A 17,970-nucleotide genomic window follows, 5' to 3' on the forward strand; every position below is an offset into this window, starting at 1 on the left:
CTCTACTCTCTTTGCAGGAAACACAATGCAATGGGGAGAAGGAATTTGACTCAGACTGCAATGTTTCTCACCTAGCAAATCTGCTTTCTCAGTGTAAAGTTTTCTACACTCTTGTAACTAATGTTCTTAGGTATAATTATATGGAGATTGAAACCCTTTTTCTTTTCTTAATTTAAACCTTGCCAGCAGCATCTCTTTAGGACACAGGCTGACTCAGTAGCCTGTCACAACCTGCAAGATGTCTTCAGTATCTTCATTGTCTCTTAAGGTTTTTGTCTTTCTGTGATTATCTTTTTTTCCTTTTTCTTTCCCTTTTTCCTTGTTCTCTTTTTCATTCACCGTGTCTCCTTATTTCCCTATGGGCTTCCAGAAGCCTCTGTCCTCGGTTCCCATTCTTATATCTGCTTTGTCTGCAACCATTTTCATATTTAATTATCCTTATTAGCTGCTTTCTCTACTCAGAACTGATTTTATTCTGTTTTCCCTGTTTGATAATCTAGTCACAGGCATCTAGTTTTGAGCTGCAGATCAGACTGTTTTAAACTGAGCTCACCAGAACTTCATTTCTGACTATGAGACAGACCCTCATCTTCTTGCCTGGCATGTTCAGTTGTAACACAGGCAGCAAATTGGACACTAATCCCACTTGCTCAAGGCTATGCCCTGCTAACTCTTTCTGCATGCTAGCACCCCTTTTCCCTTGCACAGGAAGCAGCTGCCCTCATCCTGCCACAGGGGCTGATCACTTCTGTCCTGTCCCACTCAGGTGTGGCAATACCTCTCATCCCTTACTCATTATTCAAAAATCAAGTACCTTAAAATAACCAAACCCATTATTTTTAACTAGTTTTGCCTGGTTTGCTCACCCCTCTGCCTCTCATCATCCCTATCTCGTTGCAGGTTATATATGTCACCTGTTCATCAGTATGTACAGGGGTCTCTTATTCATTAGCAAGAGAAGAAGAGAGAAAAAAAATCCCTCCAAGCTGGATGTTCATACTGGTTTCAGCGTTTTCCATATACCAAGGTAAGTAACCTCAAAGTTCTTCTTTGCAGTAAATATTCACTGGTTGTTATGCACAGGAAATTACAGAAATTATCATCAAAAAGATGTTGTATTAAATGGAAAAGATACTCTTAACCTTAATGGTGTCTAGCTTAGAAACACAGGCTCCTGAAGTGCTCAGTGGAGGGTGAAAGATTCTGGAAGGAAGCCCTGCCCAGTGATATTACAAGCAACCTGTCTGATCCTGAGGCTTGCTGGATCATGCTTGAATTGAGCTGCTGCTTGCAAAGGCCTGCAGGGACAGGATGAGGGGCAACAGTTTGAAATGAGAGAAGAGCAGACTGAGATTGGATGTGAGGAACAAGTTCTGCACCTGATGGATCACTTGGGGAGGTAGTTGAGGCTCCATCCCTGGCGATATTAAGGTGAGGCTTGAGAGGGCTCTGAGCAATCTGCTCTAGTGGAGGATGTCCCTGCTGACTGCAGGGGGTGGGATGGATGAGCTCTGGAGGTGCCTTCCAACCCAACCCATTTTATGCTCCTATAGCTGTACTGTAGAAATGCAGTAGCTTACCTAGGTGTGCACACACCTCCAGCAGCAGGGACATGTGCTTACACTGAACAAAACTGACTGCCACTTACCAATCCTGCACCAGCAGAGGAGCAGGGGGCTGTAAATAGGAGATTTTAATCTAGTCTTATTGTCAGTGACACTTCTAAGTTGTAGAGAAAATGTTCTCTGTCAGTTTGCCTTGGAACAAAAATGTACTATCTTCCAGTGGGGTGGGACAGACCCAATTTTATCCTGGGAAAACTGATGCAGTTACTTACCTGAACCTGGACTAGAAGTTGTTTGCTGCACTGAAAAATGAGATGAAATAGCCTCATAGTTAGTGCTGTGCCTTTGCTGTTAGGTGACTGCTCTCGCCCTGGCAGGCAGCATGATTGGTGTTGACTTCATCCCAGGGTGATAGCCAAATTATCTTCACACCTGGGAAGCAATTAATAATTTGGGCATTAATTTGTCCTTTTAAGTGCAGTGTTCTTTTTCTCTGTGCTGCAGAAAGTTTGCATGGTCTGTGCCTTGCAGTGCTGCACCACAGTTCAGAAGGGCCCGCAGAGGAGAAATATGTATTTTTCACTTAATTAAATTTAGAGTGAAAAACACTGATAGAAGGTTTGTTTAGAAGTGTTTTCAGGTGTTCCTGTGATAAAGCACAGACCCCAGACTGGCACAGATCATACAAACCCAGTCTGAGTGCTTGCCAAAAATAGATTATTATTTTTGTTAATTAAGGGGTGTGGGGTGTGGAATTACTAATAAAGGATGGATTACTTTCCTTCCAAGTAATCTGATAAGCAGAGCCAGAAAACATAAATGTCACTAAAGGCATCCTTCCCTGCTTTGCCTGCAAGCCTTTCTCCCCAGTATCTGTGCAGCTGGGATTTCCAGGTGGAATACTCCTCCTCTTGATGCAGTGCTTCCCAGGACCCCTGCTGGGGTTTGATTTGATTTTTTGAGAGGCCTATAATGCTCTGAAAGGAGAAAATGATCCTTCCATATGTCACATGTTTCTTTCTGCTTTCAAAACACAGAAGTGTTTACTGCTGCACTTTCCAAAGGAATATACATGGATTTCATAGAATTTGGAAAAGGGAAGTTTATTTAGGGACAAATCCCAAGTTTCTTTTCCTGGTGCGGGTCCTCAGGCACGTGCTGGGCCTGAGAAGTTTTCACTATTGAAGTGCAACTTAACATTTCACTTAGATCCATTGCTTCATGCAAAATAAAAGCACTGGCAGCTGGAAAGCTGCTCCCAGGTTCCAGTCGAACAGCACCAGCCCTAGGGACACTGCTGTCTTTCTACACATAGAACAGCACTGACCAGGGGAAAATGTCTTACTCCTTAAGCAGGATCAGACTTAAAGCAGGCTTGAAGTTCCTTGCATAAAGAAAAGAAAACCAAACCAAACCAAAGGTTTATTAAATGAAAGAGAGAATTTGGGAAGCATTCTGTATGACTGAATTGCTAAACCTTCAGGGGTAATTACTGCAAACCCCATCCAGATGAGACCAAAACCAAGGCAAGTGATAAAGGATTCCTCTAGCAGTGTGTTTTTCCCTGTTTGGCTTAAGAATCACCTTAGTGAGGAATAGCTCAAGTTTAGGCTAACACACAGCACAGTTCAGATCTCAGTCAATGTTACATGAGTTATTTTGTGTGTGAGGGCAAAAAGTTGTTAAGGGATCCAAGAGACAGCTTCCTTTCCTTGCCTCTAAATCTTCTCAGTCTCTGAGGGATTTTCAGTTAGAGGGGATACTTTTTATTACACTTCCACAGGAAAACGGAAGAACCAGGCAAGGTGCTGAAGTGGCACGTTAGCTGCTAAACTGGCACATTCCAAGCGTTTGATGCTTGGGTTTCAGGACAACCAGTTTTCCTTTGTTTTTCAGGGGGAAATTTTTAGAGAGCTAAAAACCCAAAGCAGTGAAGCTGAAGTGAATCCCCTATAACATTGGTTTGCTTGCTCTCTAAGCTGGGAAATCCACAATGAGAGCTGTAACTCATGTTTAAGGATAGTAGATTCCATTTCTTACCTGCAATTACCCAGTAACTGTGCTGGGCATTGCCCCTGCAGCTGAGCACAGGCTGGAGGTTACCTGCACACTGCATTTACCACTGCATTCTGCTTACAGCTCATGCGACACACTGCACTCAGAGGGTGTTGGGAGCTACTGACTAGTTTGCAAGGCTCTTTGTGGGCAGCACAAAGGCAATGCTGCTTACACTATCCATGAGGTGTGCTGGCAAGGTGCCTTTCTGCCCAGAGTTCTGCAGCCTGGCCGGGGGCTCCCCTAGAGAACCGATGGCAGCTGTCCCTGTGGGGGTCACTCAGCACAGCAAAGCGATGCTCCAGGCTTTGAAGGATGGCTGCTGCTGGAGTTCTGAGAGGAATGAGAGCGCTAGATGGGAAACACTGTTGTTCTTCTTTATCCTCTTTGCTATGCAAGCCTTTCCCCAAAGGGATGTAGTAGGATGTTTGATGCCCTGGGAGGGTACAAATGGAGCTTGCTGACCTGCATCCACATATTTATTTTTTTAAATGCCTATTTGTAGCAACAGTTGTCCGGGACTGCAACACAATCAACAGCTCTTACTTCATCTGTTTGCAGAACACAGGGAGATACAAGCAAGGAGTAGCCAACCCTAATCAAGAAGAATGTTGCTGTAATCAGATGGGATTGTTTGTTAGGCCAAGAAATTAGAGAAAGCTCTTACAGCACAAATAATAACAGAGTTTATTGCCTCTGTAGTAATTTTTTTCCCTTCACACTCTCCTGATTTGCAATAACATTTTGATTTGCATTTTCATTCTCAGTTGTTTAGATTTTGCTGCATCCACTGCAGTACTTCTGGACTGTAATGGATTAACAAATTATCTTAATAATTTGCCATCACAATAATGCAGAGCTACTCTGGGGCGGGGGGGGGGGGTGTGTGTGTGAGTTGGTTGGTTTGGTTTTGTGGCTGTTTGGTTTTGCTTTTTAGGTTGGTTGGGTTGGGTTCAAGAGGGACAGAGAACTCCTGGAGGGAGTCCAAGAGAGCCACAAAGATTCTGAGGGGACTGGAGCATGTCTCAATATGAGGAGAGGCTGAGAGACCTGGGGCTGTTTAGCCTAAAGAAAAGCAGGAAGGGTTGATGCCAAGAGGATGGGGCAGGGCTCTTTTTAGCAGTGCGCGGTGATAGCACAAAGGGATCAGGTACAAACTGGAACACAGGAGGTTTATGTTCATGACCCTCCAGAAAGCAGTCTTGCAGTTTGAAATGGATGGGTGGCTGCCTCAAGCTTCCATGCTTCCTCATGGCTACACACATCCCTCATCTCTATGCTCTGCCCAGCAAGGTCCACAATAGGTTGGCACGATGTGACAGTGGTTTATGTGGGTGCCAAGGAGATTCATGCATATAGACACAACCTGATTTTATAGGGGGTTAGTGCTGCGATGATGAGCCATCTGAATGTGTAGAACAGAAGCTCACCACTACCAAGACATTCACTTTCTCAAAAGGTAAGTTGGACTACAGCACAAGAAGTATAAAATAGAGGAGAGAATAAGATTTAAACACCCTACCCCACCATATCATTCTGAAATGGACAATAAATTAAAAATGAAAAGCAATGAAGTGCTCAGAATGCTTGACAGCTGGCTGGGAGGAATCACAAAGCCATCAGTGTTGCTATGTGCACAGCCAGACACAACTGACAGGACCACAGCACTTGGAGCTCAGCTGTGCTCTGCTCCTTTACCAAGGTAAATCCCCAGCCCTTATACTCAGAGCATGGCTCTTGAACAACAGAGGTGGAAAATGATGTTCAATAGACTTAAACCAGAGTCGGGGTGGAAGCTACCTGAGTGTGGCCATCCCATTTTAGGTCCTTTTGAGCAAATCATGACATAAATGAGGGCAGTTTTCTTTGCAACTATAATAATAATCGTTTAGAAAGCCCCTAACAGCTTCCTTACAGGATTCTGTGCAGCTGCACATTTAGAAGGAAACTTTTTAAAAGCACAAGTAAAGTTTTCTGCAAACAGTTCTAATGACAGCTGTCATTGAGCTCTTGTGAAACCATCCAGCATTTCACTGACCAGTGATCAGTTTCTAAAATTGACAGAAAGTGACATTATTGTCTCTCTGCAAGGTGACAGCAAGATTTCAAGGTCTAGCAGGGCCTCTTCCCGGTGAAAAAGGAATCAGAATACAATCTGAGTACACACCAAGTATAGCTCAGGCTAAGCTCAGCCGCAGCTGTATCTCAGCTAGGAGAGTACTACAACTGGCTGCGTTTGAAACACCCCTCTAGAACATAACAGGATTCCAGGCACCGACGCTGCTTCAGGTATTCAAGCGCTCTCTTAGGAACAAATTGCCTTGCACCAGTTAGCATATTACATAAGAACAGTGACAGCAGCACCAGCACTTTGCATATCTTCTAAAACACCCTTTGTTTGCAGATTGAAGGGAGCCCGTGGCACTCACCTAGGCAGCTTGTCTGCAATTTGTATAGAACAATTTGCTTCTAAAAGAAAGGAAGCATGCACACTGCCTTTTGTGTCCTTGTACAACATGCCTTGTAGGGACTACAAGTGTTGCACAGACTTGGGGTTGCAACCCATGCCGATTTCCATCGTGGTGAGTGTAGTCAGTAAATTCCAAGCTGGATGACATTTCTCAATCTTCTATCACTCTCAAAGATGCTCCCAACAAAACGGATAGCACATCTCTGTTTTAAAGATCCTTTTTGCTGACTTTTGTCCCCTTACAGCTCAATATTACAGACACAAAGGCTGCAAGAGAGGGAGTAATAAACTTTCAAAGGCAGAGTCGGTGAAAATTTGCAAATGCAGATTTCCCATTCAGAGACAGAGCGAATGTGATTGTTCCTCTGCATGAATTACAAGTGGAACACAGATTAGCTTTGCTATAAATCTGGGTGAACTCATTTCTGTGGTTATATTGCCACGGAGTGATAATTCATCTGGCAATTGTAGAGATCACGTGAACGTTCAGCACTAACTGATTTTTGCCAAACTTCTTTTATTTAGCTCTAAGATAAATTTGCACATTTCCGTGTAGTCAGCGTAATTTTAAAACTCTACAGCTAATGACAAACGAGGCTGTTTATTGCTGCACCAGGAGATTGCTGCACAACTGTTGGTCCAATGACCTTGCTTGTAATAACAAAGTCAAGTCTTTAAGGGTTAGCGGAGCTCACTCGCTGTTAGCTTTGCGACATCCCCGCTGCTTGACAACAAAGGCAGTACAAACTGCCTTGCAAGGTAGACCCCTTCCTACTGTGCGCTTTGACGTCAAGCTTTTGCTTTACAAACTGATTTTAACATTATCACTCCCTTTTAAGTAGAAAAAGGCTGGTAAGCAGGTAACTCCACCAGCAGCACACACGTTTTCACAGGGAGAAAAAACCCAAAGTAAATCCTTTTCCAGTGCTTCAGACTTGAGAGAGATATTTTACCACTTAACTGAGTCATTCCTGGTGGTGATCCCTCCTTTGTTGCTCTACGCAGTTGGTTCAGCAGATTTACTGACTACAAGAAAAGCATTAGGTAGCACCATTAAAATAGAAAGCTACTGGGATCATAGGCATCATATGCAAGGGAAGACAAACCCCCTATCCCCCCAGCCGTCACACTCGCTTCAATAAAAGCCAGCCTTTGGCATCTGTTCATCTGGGTGAGGCACTGTCAGTGAGTAGGTTCACACATTATGTGTAATGCAAAATACTGTGTGCAGCAACAACATATGGCCTGGCTGAGCTTGAAATTTGGCCTAGTGATAAAGCCAGGAAGCATTTCCTAGGTGATGGATCTAGAACAGGTTTGGGCTATCTGAGAAATTCTTGTGCTACTTGAACTGTTCTGTGTATTATGGACAACCTGCATTGGATGAGTAGAATGAGGGATTTAGGCCAGAGGCATCCCTGAACTACGAAGAGCTATTGGGCTCCTGTGATAGCTGCAGAGTAGTACAAGCTCACACAGTGTGGGAAAGGAGCATAGACAAAAGCAACATAGGTGCAAGGCCTTCAATATATTGTAGTCTGTAGATTTCCTGGGCAGTGTGCTTGGCTGGCAGTGTTGGAGTCTGCTCTGAGTTTATGACCCTGTGCACATTGCTGTTATTTTGGCTAATTACTGTTTGCTGAGCTTCTGGCACTGTTTCTTTCTCTGGACTTTCCAATCTGGATTGTGCTGCCTGTGCAGTGTTGTACAGATCTTTCTCATGGGGTGCCAGTGCAGATGTTTAGGTATATGCAATTAACAGAAGATCTTCAAGATTCCATACTGGCACTGCTGTATTGTTAGTGGCTGGTCACAATTTTCAAGCCAGCCTTGATACTTGTGCAGAAGGTTTTACTCCTTAAGCCTACCCATGACTAGCTCTTCTCTTCCTTGGAGAGACTTTTTTTCCATGGCTGTTTTAGGCTCTAGAGTTGGAATCTTCCAGAATCTATATGAGAACAGTGTTGTACCATAACAGCTGCCATCATTTCTGTGTAAAGATCATAGCTTTTTCTGCCTGCAGAGACTACCACAGCTCTCTTTAGCCATCAAAAGGCAGCAACTATCTTTATTTAGAAAGACAACCTAATGGAGTCTAGTTGCTGCTCATGGATTGTGTGCTTGTCTCCTGGGAACGAGCTGCTATTTTGAAGCAGGAATGGTTATTGCAGGACAGGAGCTGCAAAACACTGCCTGCCACAACCTGCATTTTTGTCAGCTGGTCAGCTTATGAATCCCACGTTCCTTTTTTCCCCCACTTAAGACTTTATATGGGAGCACCTGAGAACATAAACTCTGGCTAGTGAATAGGTTGGTCATAGCCCTTATCTTAGGGGAAATAAATACACCAGGGTCAAATGATGTGGGTAAAGATACAAAGAAAAAGCAGAATAGGTGGATCACAAGGAGTGTTGGCTCTTATTTGCCTTGTCTGCCCAATAGATGAAGGATCTCTCGGTCTCAGCCGGTGGTGCAAGAGCAGGCAACCTTTTGCAGTGTGGGACTGACTGTGCTGCAGTTCTGTAGGTACCATTGGGACAGGATGAAGTTTCCTGCCAGACAGTCACTCAGCAAATAAGATCAGCATGCCTTGGATACATGTGTGCTCAGATAGCAGGAAAGCTGAAGAGTTGATTGAGGACCCAAACATGCATCCTAACTACTTAGTGGCAGGAATGAGTGACCGTGTCGAAATCACCCAACACAGCCAACAGTCAAAAGGTTACTCACAGTACAGCCTTGTTAAAATTTCCTCAGGCTTCCTCTTTACTCAAAGATGACTGTGACTTCATGTAAACAGCAAAGCTTTGCATTAAATGAAGCTTAGATACCTTAGGGCTTTTTTTTCAGTTTTCATGTGTTTTCATGGTAGCTGAGTGCAGCCCAGTCATCACTCCCATGACAGAGCGTGGGTGCCTACTGCTCAAAGAGTGAGCCAGAGAAACAAGTGCCTCACTGTCTTGTGCTTTCCCAGCAGGACTGTCCATGTGCAAAAGCTTTGTGAGAGATGTATGTGAGGCATCAGCAGAATATGGAATTGCAAGCTAATGCAGCACTTCAGCAGTCCTCTTTAAGCCACCCACCAGGTATCCATAGCCAGCCACATTCTTTTCTTCTCTTCCCTCTCCCTCTTCTGAATTTTCTGCTGTTGGATCCCTTCGTTATTACTGTGTGGACTAAAGACCTTTCCATCTGATAGCCTTTGTAACATGCTGTTTAACAACATTTGGTAGGTGGGAAGCCATGACCCATGGTGCAGTTTGGAGGAGGGTGGTGGAAATAGTTTCACTCTTCTGTATAGTGGAAGATGAAATTTCAGTAGGTGCTTCAGATTTTTAAAATAGAAATTGTAGCTGTTTTAAAGCTTTCCACTTCTAATCTAAAATCTGTGGGTGAAGTAGGTGTCCCTGGCAGGGACACATTTCCATTAGATGCGTGCTAATTTTTGTATTTTTCCTGTTACTAATTACAACAGTAGTCAAAAATAGGCAGCTGATTCACCATAAATAGCTAGGTAAGAGTTGTAATTCATGATTGTGCATTGGAGGAACTTAAACACCACATTTTTATTGTCACTTCAGGCTCCACCTGAAAACTGGCCTTGAACTTTTGGGCAACACTTCCACAAACCATCTGGAGGTCAGCAAATGCTGAAACTCTTCAGGCAGGCTTCTCCGATTCAACACATGCTCGCTAGCCGCTATTCAAGCTCATCCTGCTGTGCTGATGAACAAACCATAGAAGTTATGGTCCGACTCGTTCTCTTCTCTTGGGTATTTAATTTCTTACCAGTGAATGTCTGCTGATGCTCCCACTGCTTTCCAGAGAGGGGGGTAACCACCAGCTGCTCGATGTAGTCATTAATGACTGGTTTTCAGCACGCAGGGATGGCATTTTGTTCTTTATTAATTTCACACATACACCCTGTACTGAAAACAGCTGTCCAGTGACAAAATCAGCAGGTTGCTACTGCTGACACTCCTGCAGTCCTGGAATCTAAAGTTACCCAAGTTCAGGCAACACAACAGCCTCTGGACATTCACCCCAAGAACGTTTCTTCCCCTCCAGTCACGTTAACTGAGCTCTACAAAGTGGGGTAAGTGTATCGATGGCTTTCTGAAGCAGTTGTCTATAAATTACTTTAAATATGTTTTTATTTCCTTTTCTATCTACAGAGTAATTATGTGTGTTTTCTGTTGGAGTAAGAAACTTATGTATTAAACACAGCTTCTTTTTAAACATATTTAGAACTGAGTGGGGAATAGTCTCACATGCTTGGACTTCAATTATGGTGTACAAGTTTTAGGTGATTATGGAGAGCCTTGCTTCCAAACACAGGCTTCCACTGACTTTCCAAAGCATTTTCTGATGCTATTTCCTTGTATCTGTTCTCAGCAAAGCAAAAAGATGGAAAGATTGGTCTAAAGAATAATTAAATTAATGCTAATATTTTATTCTTGCAATATTTAATATGCAGAGAACCCAGTTTTGCCCCAAATTAAAGGAAGTAAACCTGACAGACTGCTCTTATCAACCTACCTGAGTCCTACAATTGCTGAGGGCTGGTTGGTGTGCTGCAAGGCACAGTGCAAACCTGATCCTCCTGCCAAAATCTTTTAACAGGTGCTGAACATTTGCACCTTTCACACAAGTTCTTTGGAGCTGTGGGTGTTAAGACAGCTTTGAAATCAATTTCCCCTTCTACACCTGTTACCCCCAGACTTGAAGCTCCCCTGCTTAAGAGGAATGTTAGAAAGGTAACTTCACAAGTATTTCCAAAGCATTCAGGCAAGAGAGGGCTGAGAATGAGGATAAGTTGTAGCTATTCAAGACAGGAGCCTTAGGCAGGCTTATATGAGACACAGAATTTAGTTGCCTGTTGTCATCTTTGTGTGGGGGTATTTTTTACTTTTTAGTAAAGATTTTCAGGGCTTTGGAAAAGTTGATGATTAGGATTTCTCCCAACCCTTTTTTGATACACACTGGATCAGGGCTCTGCTGCTGGACCGGCTGGTAAGGACCTCTGACCCCAGACCCATGATAGTCTGGCGGTGCCTCCACAGCTTTGTCTGAAGTCTTTATTGCACATCTGGGTCTTGAGGATAGGTCTTCTCATTCTGACTTCTTTCCTGATGAGAACTCTGAGGTGGAAGAGTAAACACCTTTAGAAGAATGCTTTGCTCTTCAAAACAGCACTTATTTTTTTAACAGTCTGGACATGAAAACTTAAATCTGTTCTGTATTTTTTCACCGGAGCACATCAACCCTCTCGCTAGAAACTGGAGTGCAGCACACTTGTATACAGCTTACAAGGCACACTCATCAATATCTCTGCTAGCAACATCATCTGAAAAGTAATTCACTTATTGGCACGTTTAGCACTCCCTATTGCAGGAGTCACTCTGTCAAGCCTGATTGGAATCCAAGCAGTCAAACACTCAAATTTGCTAATTCCAACAAGCAATAGCCTCTGGTTACTCAGTTATCAGAACAGTGCCCTTACCGAGCCTGCTGCAAGGTGGATCAATGCAATTATCATCCACTGACATATGGCAAGGAGCTATGAGTATTTTCACATGAACCAAATTGAATGGGACACAAATCATTGACTTATGTCAAGAAAACCAGGGACAGCACCTGAAATACAGCAGATTGCAGAGGGGGATGACAGGCAGTGAGTGAGAAGACCAGAACTGCACATTGTTGATACTGTTCTGGACAAGAATCAGTCAGCCACAGTGCAGCTCAATATTTGTTCTGTCACCCATAGCAAGCTAAGCAGTGCAGTTTGCTCTGCTTCATGTATGTCTGCTTTATTTAGCAAAGTGTTTGCCTGCTCAGTTTCATATTCTTGCCAGAGGGTAAATGCCCTTATTCTGTGTAACAAGGAAGTTTGGTTAAACCAAACCAGGATTGCTGTAACTGCTGCTGGCAAGCTCTACAGGAAAATAGCAAGTTTCAGTAGGCAAAATCCTTGCCACACTCTTGCCAGGCTCAGCAATGAAGATAACTGTTCAAAAGAGCTGAAATACCTTCCCCCTCACCACTCTTTCTTTTCTTTCTTTCTTTTTCTTCTTGGCCCCAACCATAGGTTATGATTTTATGAAAAGTAAAAAAAAGCCAACACAAAACAATAGCACCTTAATTTAATTTGAATATTGGAGATTTTACTTCAGCTCACGAAGTCCACATTAGCAGACAAAGAAAGTATGGGTCAATGAGTTTAGTTCAGCCTGTTTGGTACATAAAGTTGTGCCATCTCACCCCAAGAGCTTTGATTGCCTAAACCACAACCTAATCTTCTTAAGCCTCCAATGAAATTCATGACAAGAGAGAGATATTTCTCCAGAGAGCAATTCAGAGGAAGAATTAAAACTTAGGTGCTTTGAATTGGGCTCCTCTAGAGAACATCCTCCTTCTAATTCTAGGCATATGGTGTGTGAGCAGCTTTGTAACTTGGGCACTTTAGTTAGGTGAATGAAAGATTTGCAACAGGACAGACATTTTCATGCCAAGCAGAGAATTCTTTGTAAAACACAATTCTCCTGTCTTCAAACTCCTCACAAATAGGAGTAGAAGTCACAAAATAAAGGTAATTCTGTAGCTAAGTTCAGTGTAGAAAAGTAGAGTTTTGGGGTGGGCAGGGGCTCTGCTTTTCATAATTAGTGCATTTTCATTAGACATTCAGAAAATATGAGTTGGATAGGCTAAGAATGTGCAAAAGTTAAAAATCCAGGAGAAAAAACCACAACTGTAAACAGAGATCTACTTGTGGCTCTGTTAGATGTTTGTCACCTTGGAGCATTACAGACTTGTGCAGATGCACATTGTTTTCCTTAATTTGGGTACAGTTAATGAAGTTTAATCTGCCAGCCATCTATACTTCTAATGTCAACCCTGGCCTGTCTGGGGACAGGCACTGCAATAGGGAATGCAGCTTACACAGAGCACACCATGGAGGAATTCCAGCTGGCAAAGGGTTTGCATGAGCCTGAGCCAGGTTTTGAGCAGCTGGAACCTGCACTGGGAAAGGCAGGGAAGAAACCTCAGAGGTTCATTTCCTAACTTTTAGCTACTAGGACTCCCAGACTGATTTCTGCCTACCCAGGCAAAGATGGAAAACAGCCACAAGAAGCAGGTGCCTAAGGATTTGCTTTAGCACTTTGGAGTCTCCTCCCTTAGCTTCTCTTGCAGCTGTCAAGCCCACCATACTCTTTCAGCTGCCTCAGGCCTGGACACTCTCTTTTCATTGACTATTTCCTTCTGAATGCCTTTAGGCTTTTACTCAGGTCACCACCGGTCATGGCCTCATTCTGGAAAGCTTTCAAGAGAGCAGCTCTGATGGAAACTTGAAAAACAAGACAGCTTTCAGACCTCTGTGTAGGGAGCAGTCTGGGAAGCAGGGTTGCTGCAGTGTTTCTCTAACAGCTCTGTTCTCAGAGGCCATGCTGAACATGTATTCATTAGCCATAGCAAAAAAGCTCTGGTGAAGGTACAGCGACAGAAAACTTGGGCAGCAAGTACTTCAGAGAATTCCTAACAATTACTGAATTCCAACTATGGTTCTATGTGCCTGGACTTAGTGTTGTTAATGATGTTTCAAGCTGCACTTGTCTCCTAACAGTGTTTTAAGAAACTTCAGCATAAGAAGGAAAGTATCTTGTTCTGTATCAGATTAGAGATGCTTGTTCTGTTTAGATGAACAATGGAGTCTGTCTGTGGGCAGGTTTAACCATACCCATAGAATCAATAAGGTTGGAAGAGACCTCAAAAATCATCAAGTCCAGCCTGTCACCCAAGACCTGATGACTACTAAACCATGGCACCAAGTGCCACATCCAATCTCCTCTTGAACACCTACAGGGATGGTGACTCCACCACCTCCCTGGGCAGCACATTCCAATGGCTAACAACTCTCTCTGTGAAGAACTTTCTCCTCACCTCCAGTCTAAACCTCCCTGGCACAGCTTGAGGTTGTGTCCCCTTGTTTTGGTGCTGGTTGCCTGGGAGAAGAGACCAACCCCCACCTGGCTACAACCTCCCTTCAGGTAGCTCTAGAGAGCAGGTCTCACCAAGTACTAACTTTGTTCCTGATAGCTAATACCTTAGGTAAGAGTTTCCTTTAATAATTATTGGCTCCTTTTCAATTATTGGTGACTTTGTTTCAAGTAAGTTTACAACCTGATAGTGCTTGTTTTGCTCTATCTACTGCAGTGAAACAGGAGCAAACCTCTGCTGCTGACACTAAAGAAACTGAAGCCTGTCTACCTATCTTTCTTTATTAGGTGAATGGGTGGGTTTTTGGTGGGTTGTTTTTTTCAGCTTCATGGAGAAGTTTGTCAGTACCAAGCAGAAGACATAAACCTGGTTAGTAAATTATCTGTAATGGAGCTTTGGGTTCCTTGAAAGGTCTGTGCACAGTAAAGCTCATGGTAACCACATGGTAAAGAAATGAAGGTTAAAGTCTGCCCTTGAATAATATTTTGTAGCTTCCCCAAAGACATTAATGCCTTAAAAGCAAAAAGTTGCTAAGACTCGTTAAGTATCTGACTTCAAAGCTGTGTAAAGGTACTATAAGGACAGCAAGAAGAAAAACAATTGGTCCAGAGAGCATTCTGATAAAACCAAGTCTTATCTTTCCTGTTGTACAGAGAAAAACAATTTAACAGTTGTGAAGCTTCTCTTCCCTCAAGGATCTCACAGCCTGCTCACTCCAGTCCTGCCCTCAGCTGCTGCTTTGCTATCCATTTACTTTCTCAAGCACCACTTGAAAATAGGTACACACAGACCAGGAAGCAGCATGTGAAGTAACACAAACCTTCACTGGAAACTGGAGCTCAAAAAGTGGGCAGGGGGAGTTCAGGCATTCTGAGCAGTGAGGTGCTCACGCAGCCATTCATGGAGAGCTGTATCTTGCACAGATGGGAATGGAAGGCAGATTCATGGACAGACCCTGCTCAAGCGATTTTTCTTTCTAAGGGACTGTCAGAATATCCTTTTTTGGTGTCTTGTATTTTTACTTCCACTTTTATTTATTTTTTCAACAAGTGGGGCTTACTTGTTCTTTCCATAAAATTCACTCTTTCCAGTATGTTCAGAATCTGTTACTCCACCAAGTGAGCCCTTCCTAAAGAATTAAATTGAAAATGGAAGCCAACCAGTATTTGTAGAACCATGCTTCAGCAAGTAGCTGCAGCAAGGTTGAGCAAATCCACAGATTGTGCAGAGCAAGTCCTGCAGCTATGAAGCCATAGGTGGTACAATGTAATTTCACTCCTGTGGAAGAGCCTGGGTCTGGTTAGCCACCAAAATGGGCAGAGCTATATTGATTGTGTGCCAACCTGGCCACCGAGGGCTGCATCAGTAATCCTGATTTTTGAAAGCAGTAGGAATGTTTGCTCCAATAGGTAGAACGATATCAAAAACTAACTGCATGGGAAACCAGACAGACTGGAAAGAATTAAGTTTAGCATATGTGTTTTATTTCCTGCATTGTTCTCTGAATACAGCTGCAGTGTGCAGGGCACTCGTCCAGGGCAAAAGGAGACAGTAGGACAGCAAGGAAAGAGGATAAGGAAGATAAAACCAGGGGAAAGGTAGTAAATACAAGTCACTATTTAAAAGGTTCATGCAATTGCTGAGGGGGGAGAAGAAATAAAACAGGGATATCAATTGTGAATAGAGTCAGTAAAAAGGAATGCATCTCAAAAAAAACAGAGTTTGGCTTAAAAACAGCATTGTAAAACCTGTGCCAGGAGTAACAGCTATGCCAGGATTTGACATAAAGAAGCTGTTTTCAGCCCTTGTGGAATAGAAAGGTTCCCAGCTGTAACCAGGGAGGATGAGAAGAAAGATTTACTTAGCATGTACCTTATGTAGTCACCTAGCCTGGGTGACATAAATCCTGGAGTCATAAAAAACTTGTGCAGTCCTGGACCATAGTAAATGCCAACATTAACAAGGGAAAAAGAAGGTTGCACAACAGATAAAATTGCCCTGGCCCTGGGTAAGGTCACACTCATGACCTGTGGATTATACATCAGCAAGGCTGATATTGATTCTAAAGAAAATAATGGAGCAACTGGGTCTTTCAAGCTGGTACTTTCAAGACAACTAATTGTTACAATGCTGTGTTTGTGGAATTTGTCTTTCCAGACTTTCCTTTCTGCATATGTCTGTTCTGACAGGCTGGCAGACCTGGTCAAAGCAGACAGTGTCATCACACCTGGATTTCTCCAGTGGCTTGTGATTGAAAGCTCTCACTGCATGCCATCACAGGTATGTCGCAGATGAGTTTTGGAAGTGACTCCCACACAGAAGACAAATTTGAGTTGTTAATGGGAAGAAAAGAAAGTCCTGGGCTGTAACTGACCAATTAATATTTGCTGGAGACACAGAGAACTTGTGGAGCCATGTGTCTGGAGTTCGCAAATAGTGCACACATCCAGGTAAGAACTGATGGGCTGGGACAGGAATACAGAGCAGGACTTGGGGTCAGTCGATGACCTGCACAGCAGCAGCCCTGCAAGTGGTGCACATTCACTGCACCAACACATCCTCCCTCAGGGCAGAAGTTACAACTCCATTAATCTCTTTCTCCTTTCTTCCAGTGCATCTGCTCTAAAGAATGACCTGGAGCACTTAATTAAGTGGTCACATTTGCATACTGATATGCATAATGATATGCATTTTAAACTGAAGCCCACATGCTGTGCTTACCAAGTTCGAGCTCTTCTGTGGAAATGCAACAAGTTAAAAAGAGTTTTTGTGGTCACTGGGAGTAGGCCTACCGCTGAAATTAATTTCAGAGTTCACACACACATCCCAAAAATGAACATGCTCATTGTCTCATTAGGGTGTGGACGATTGCTCAGCAGCCTGACAGTGCAGAATGTAACTTCTTATCATTCAGAATATATGATGTGAGCTGGACACTGTTCTGGGATGTGTATGATTTAGCTTAGCTTTTCAGAAGAAATCTTCAGCATGTCTGTGCTGAGGAATCATCCTCAGTCTGGAGCTCCTCTGATATGGACACGGACTGAGAGAGTTGGGGTTACTCAGTCTGGAGGAGAGAAGGCTCCAAGGAGATCTTATTGTGGCCTTCCAGGATCTGAAGGGGGCTCCAAGAAAGCTGGGGAGGGACTTTTTAGGATGTCAGGGAGTGATAGGGCTGGGGAAGATGGAGCAAAACTAGAAGTCAGTAGGTTCAGATTGGATGTTAGGAAGAAGTTCTGCCCCATAAAGGTGGTGAGAGACTGGTACAGGTTGCCCAGGGAGGTGGTGGAAGCCTCAGCCCTGGAGGTTTCTAAGGCCAGGCTGGATGTGGCTGTGAGCAACCTGATGTAGTGTGAGTGTCCCTGCCCATGGCAAGGGGGGTTGGAACTGGCTGATCCTTGAGGTCCCTTCCAACCCTGACAGTTCTGTGGTCTTGCAGGTTTCTACTGCGTCTTCCTGGGGCATTTGCTGACTTTTTTTCTCTGTGCACTCACAACACTCAGTTTTACAAAAATGTAATGTTTACTCCCCTAGGATTTCAGAGCCTCCTTTAGTCATTTGACCCCTCAGGAATTGAGATTTGTGTCCCCTTCCAGAGGAATATTCCCTCACTGTGACCATGATTCTTTTCTCCTGTCTGAACTCTGGGTTTTCCCCAAACAAAGACCGGGTGATAAACTCTGGGTGCTGCAGGCAGGTGTCAGAACAGCTGCTTGCCTTGACTGGTGCTCAGGGTGCAGCCTTCCTTCAGCCTTCTCATGGGTAAGAGGAATTCATGAAGCTCCTCACACTGCAGCACAAGGCTTGTCTCTCCACTTTGGGGATGGCTCCTTTCTTCTTCAGTGTGTGGTAGAGCTCACCAGCTGGACCACCTGTGTGCTC

General features: G+C 43.7%; 1 long non-coding RNA gene across 2 annotated transcripts; it reads left to right on the forward strand.

The window, feature by feature from the left end:
• The first annotated feature begins 912 nt into the window (after positions 1-912).
• Positions 913-16,599, forward strand: LOC137450778 (uncharacterized). Of its 2 annotated transcripts, none has more exons than XR_010989633.1 (4): positions 913-1,027; positions 9,065-9,176; positions 9,672-10,186; positions 16,246-16,599. It is a non-coding gene; the product is annotated as an uncharacterized lncRNA (long non-coding RNA). The 2 variants fall into 2 exon arrangements; XR_010989632.1 differs by having other exon boundaries at positions 9,068-9,176.
• The last annotated feature ends 1,371 nt before the right edge of the window (positions 16,600-17,970 follow it).

The sequence above is a fragment of the Melanerpes formicivorus genome, unplaced genomic scaffold, assembly GCF_026170545.1.
Source record: "Melanerpes formicivorus ecotype bairdi unplaced genomic scaffold, bMelFor1.0.p_v2 SCAF_37, whole genome shotgun sequence".
Lineage (NCBI taxonomy): Eukaryota > Metazoa > Chordata > Aves > Piciformes > Picidae > Melanerpes > Melanerpes formicivorus.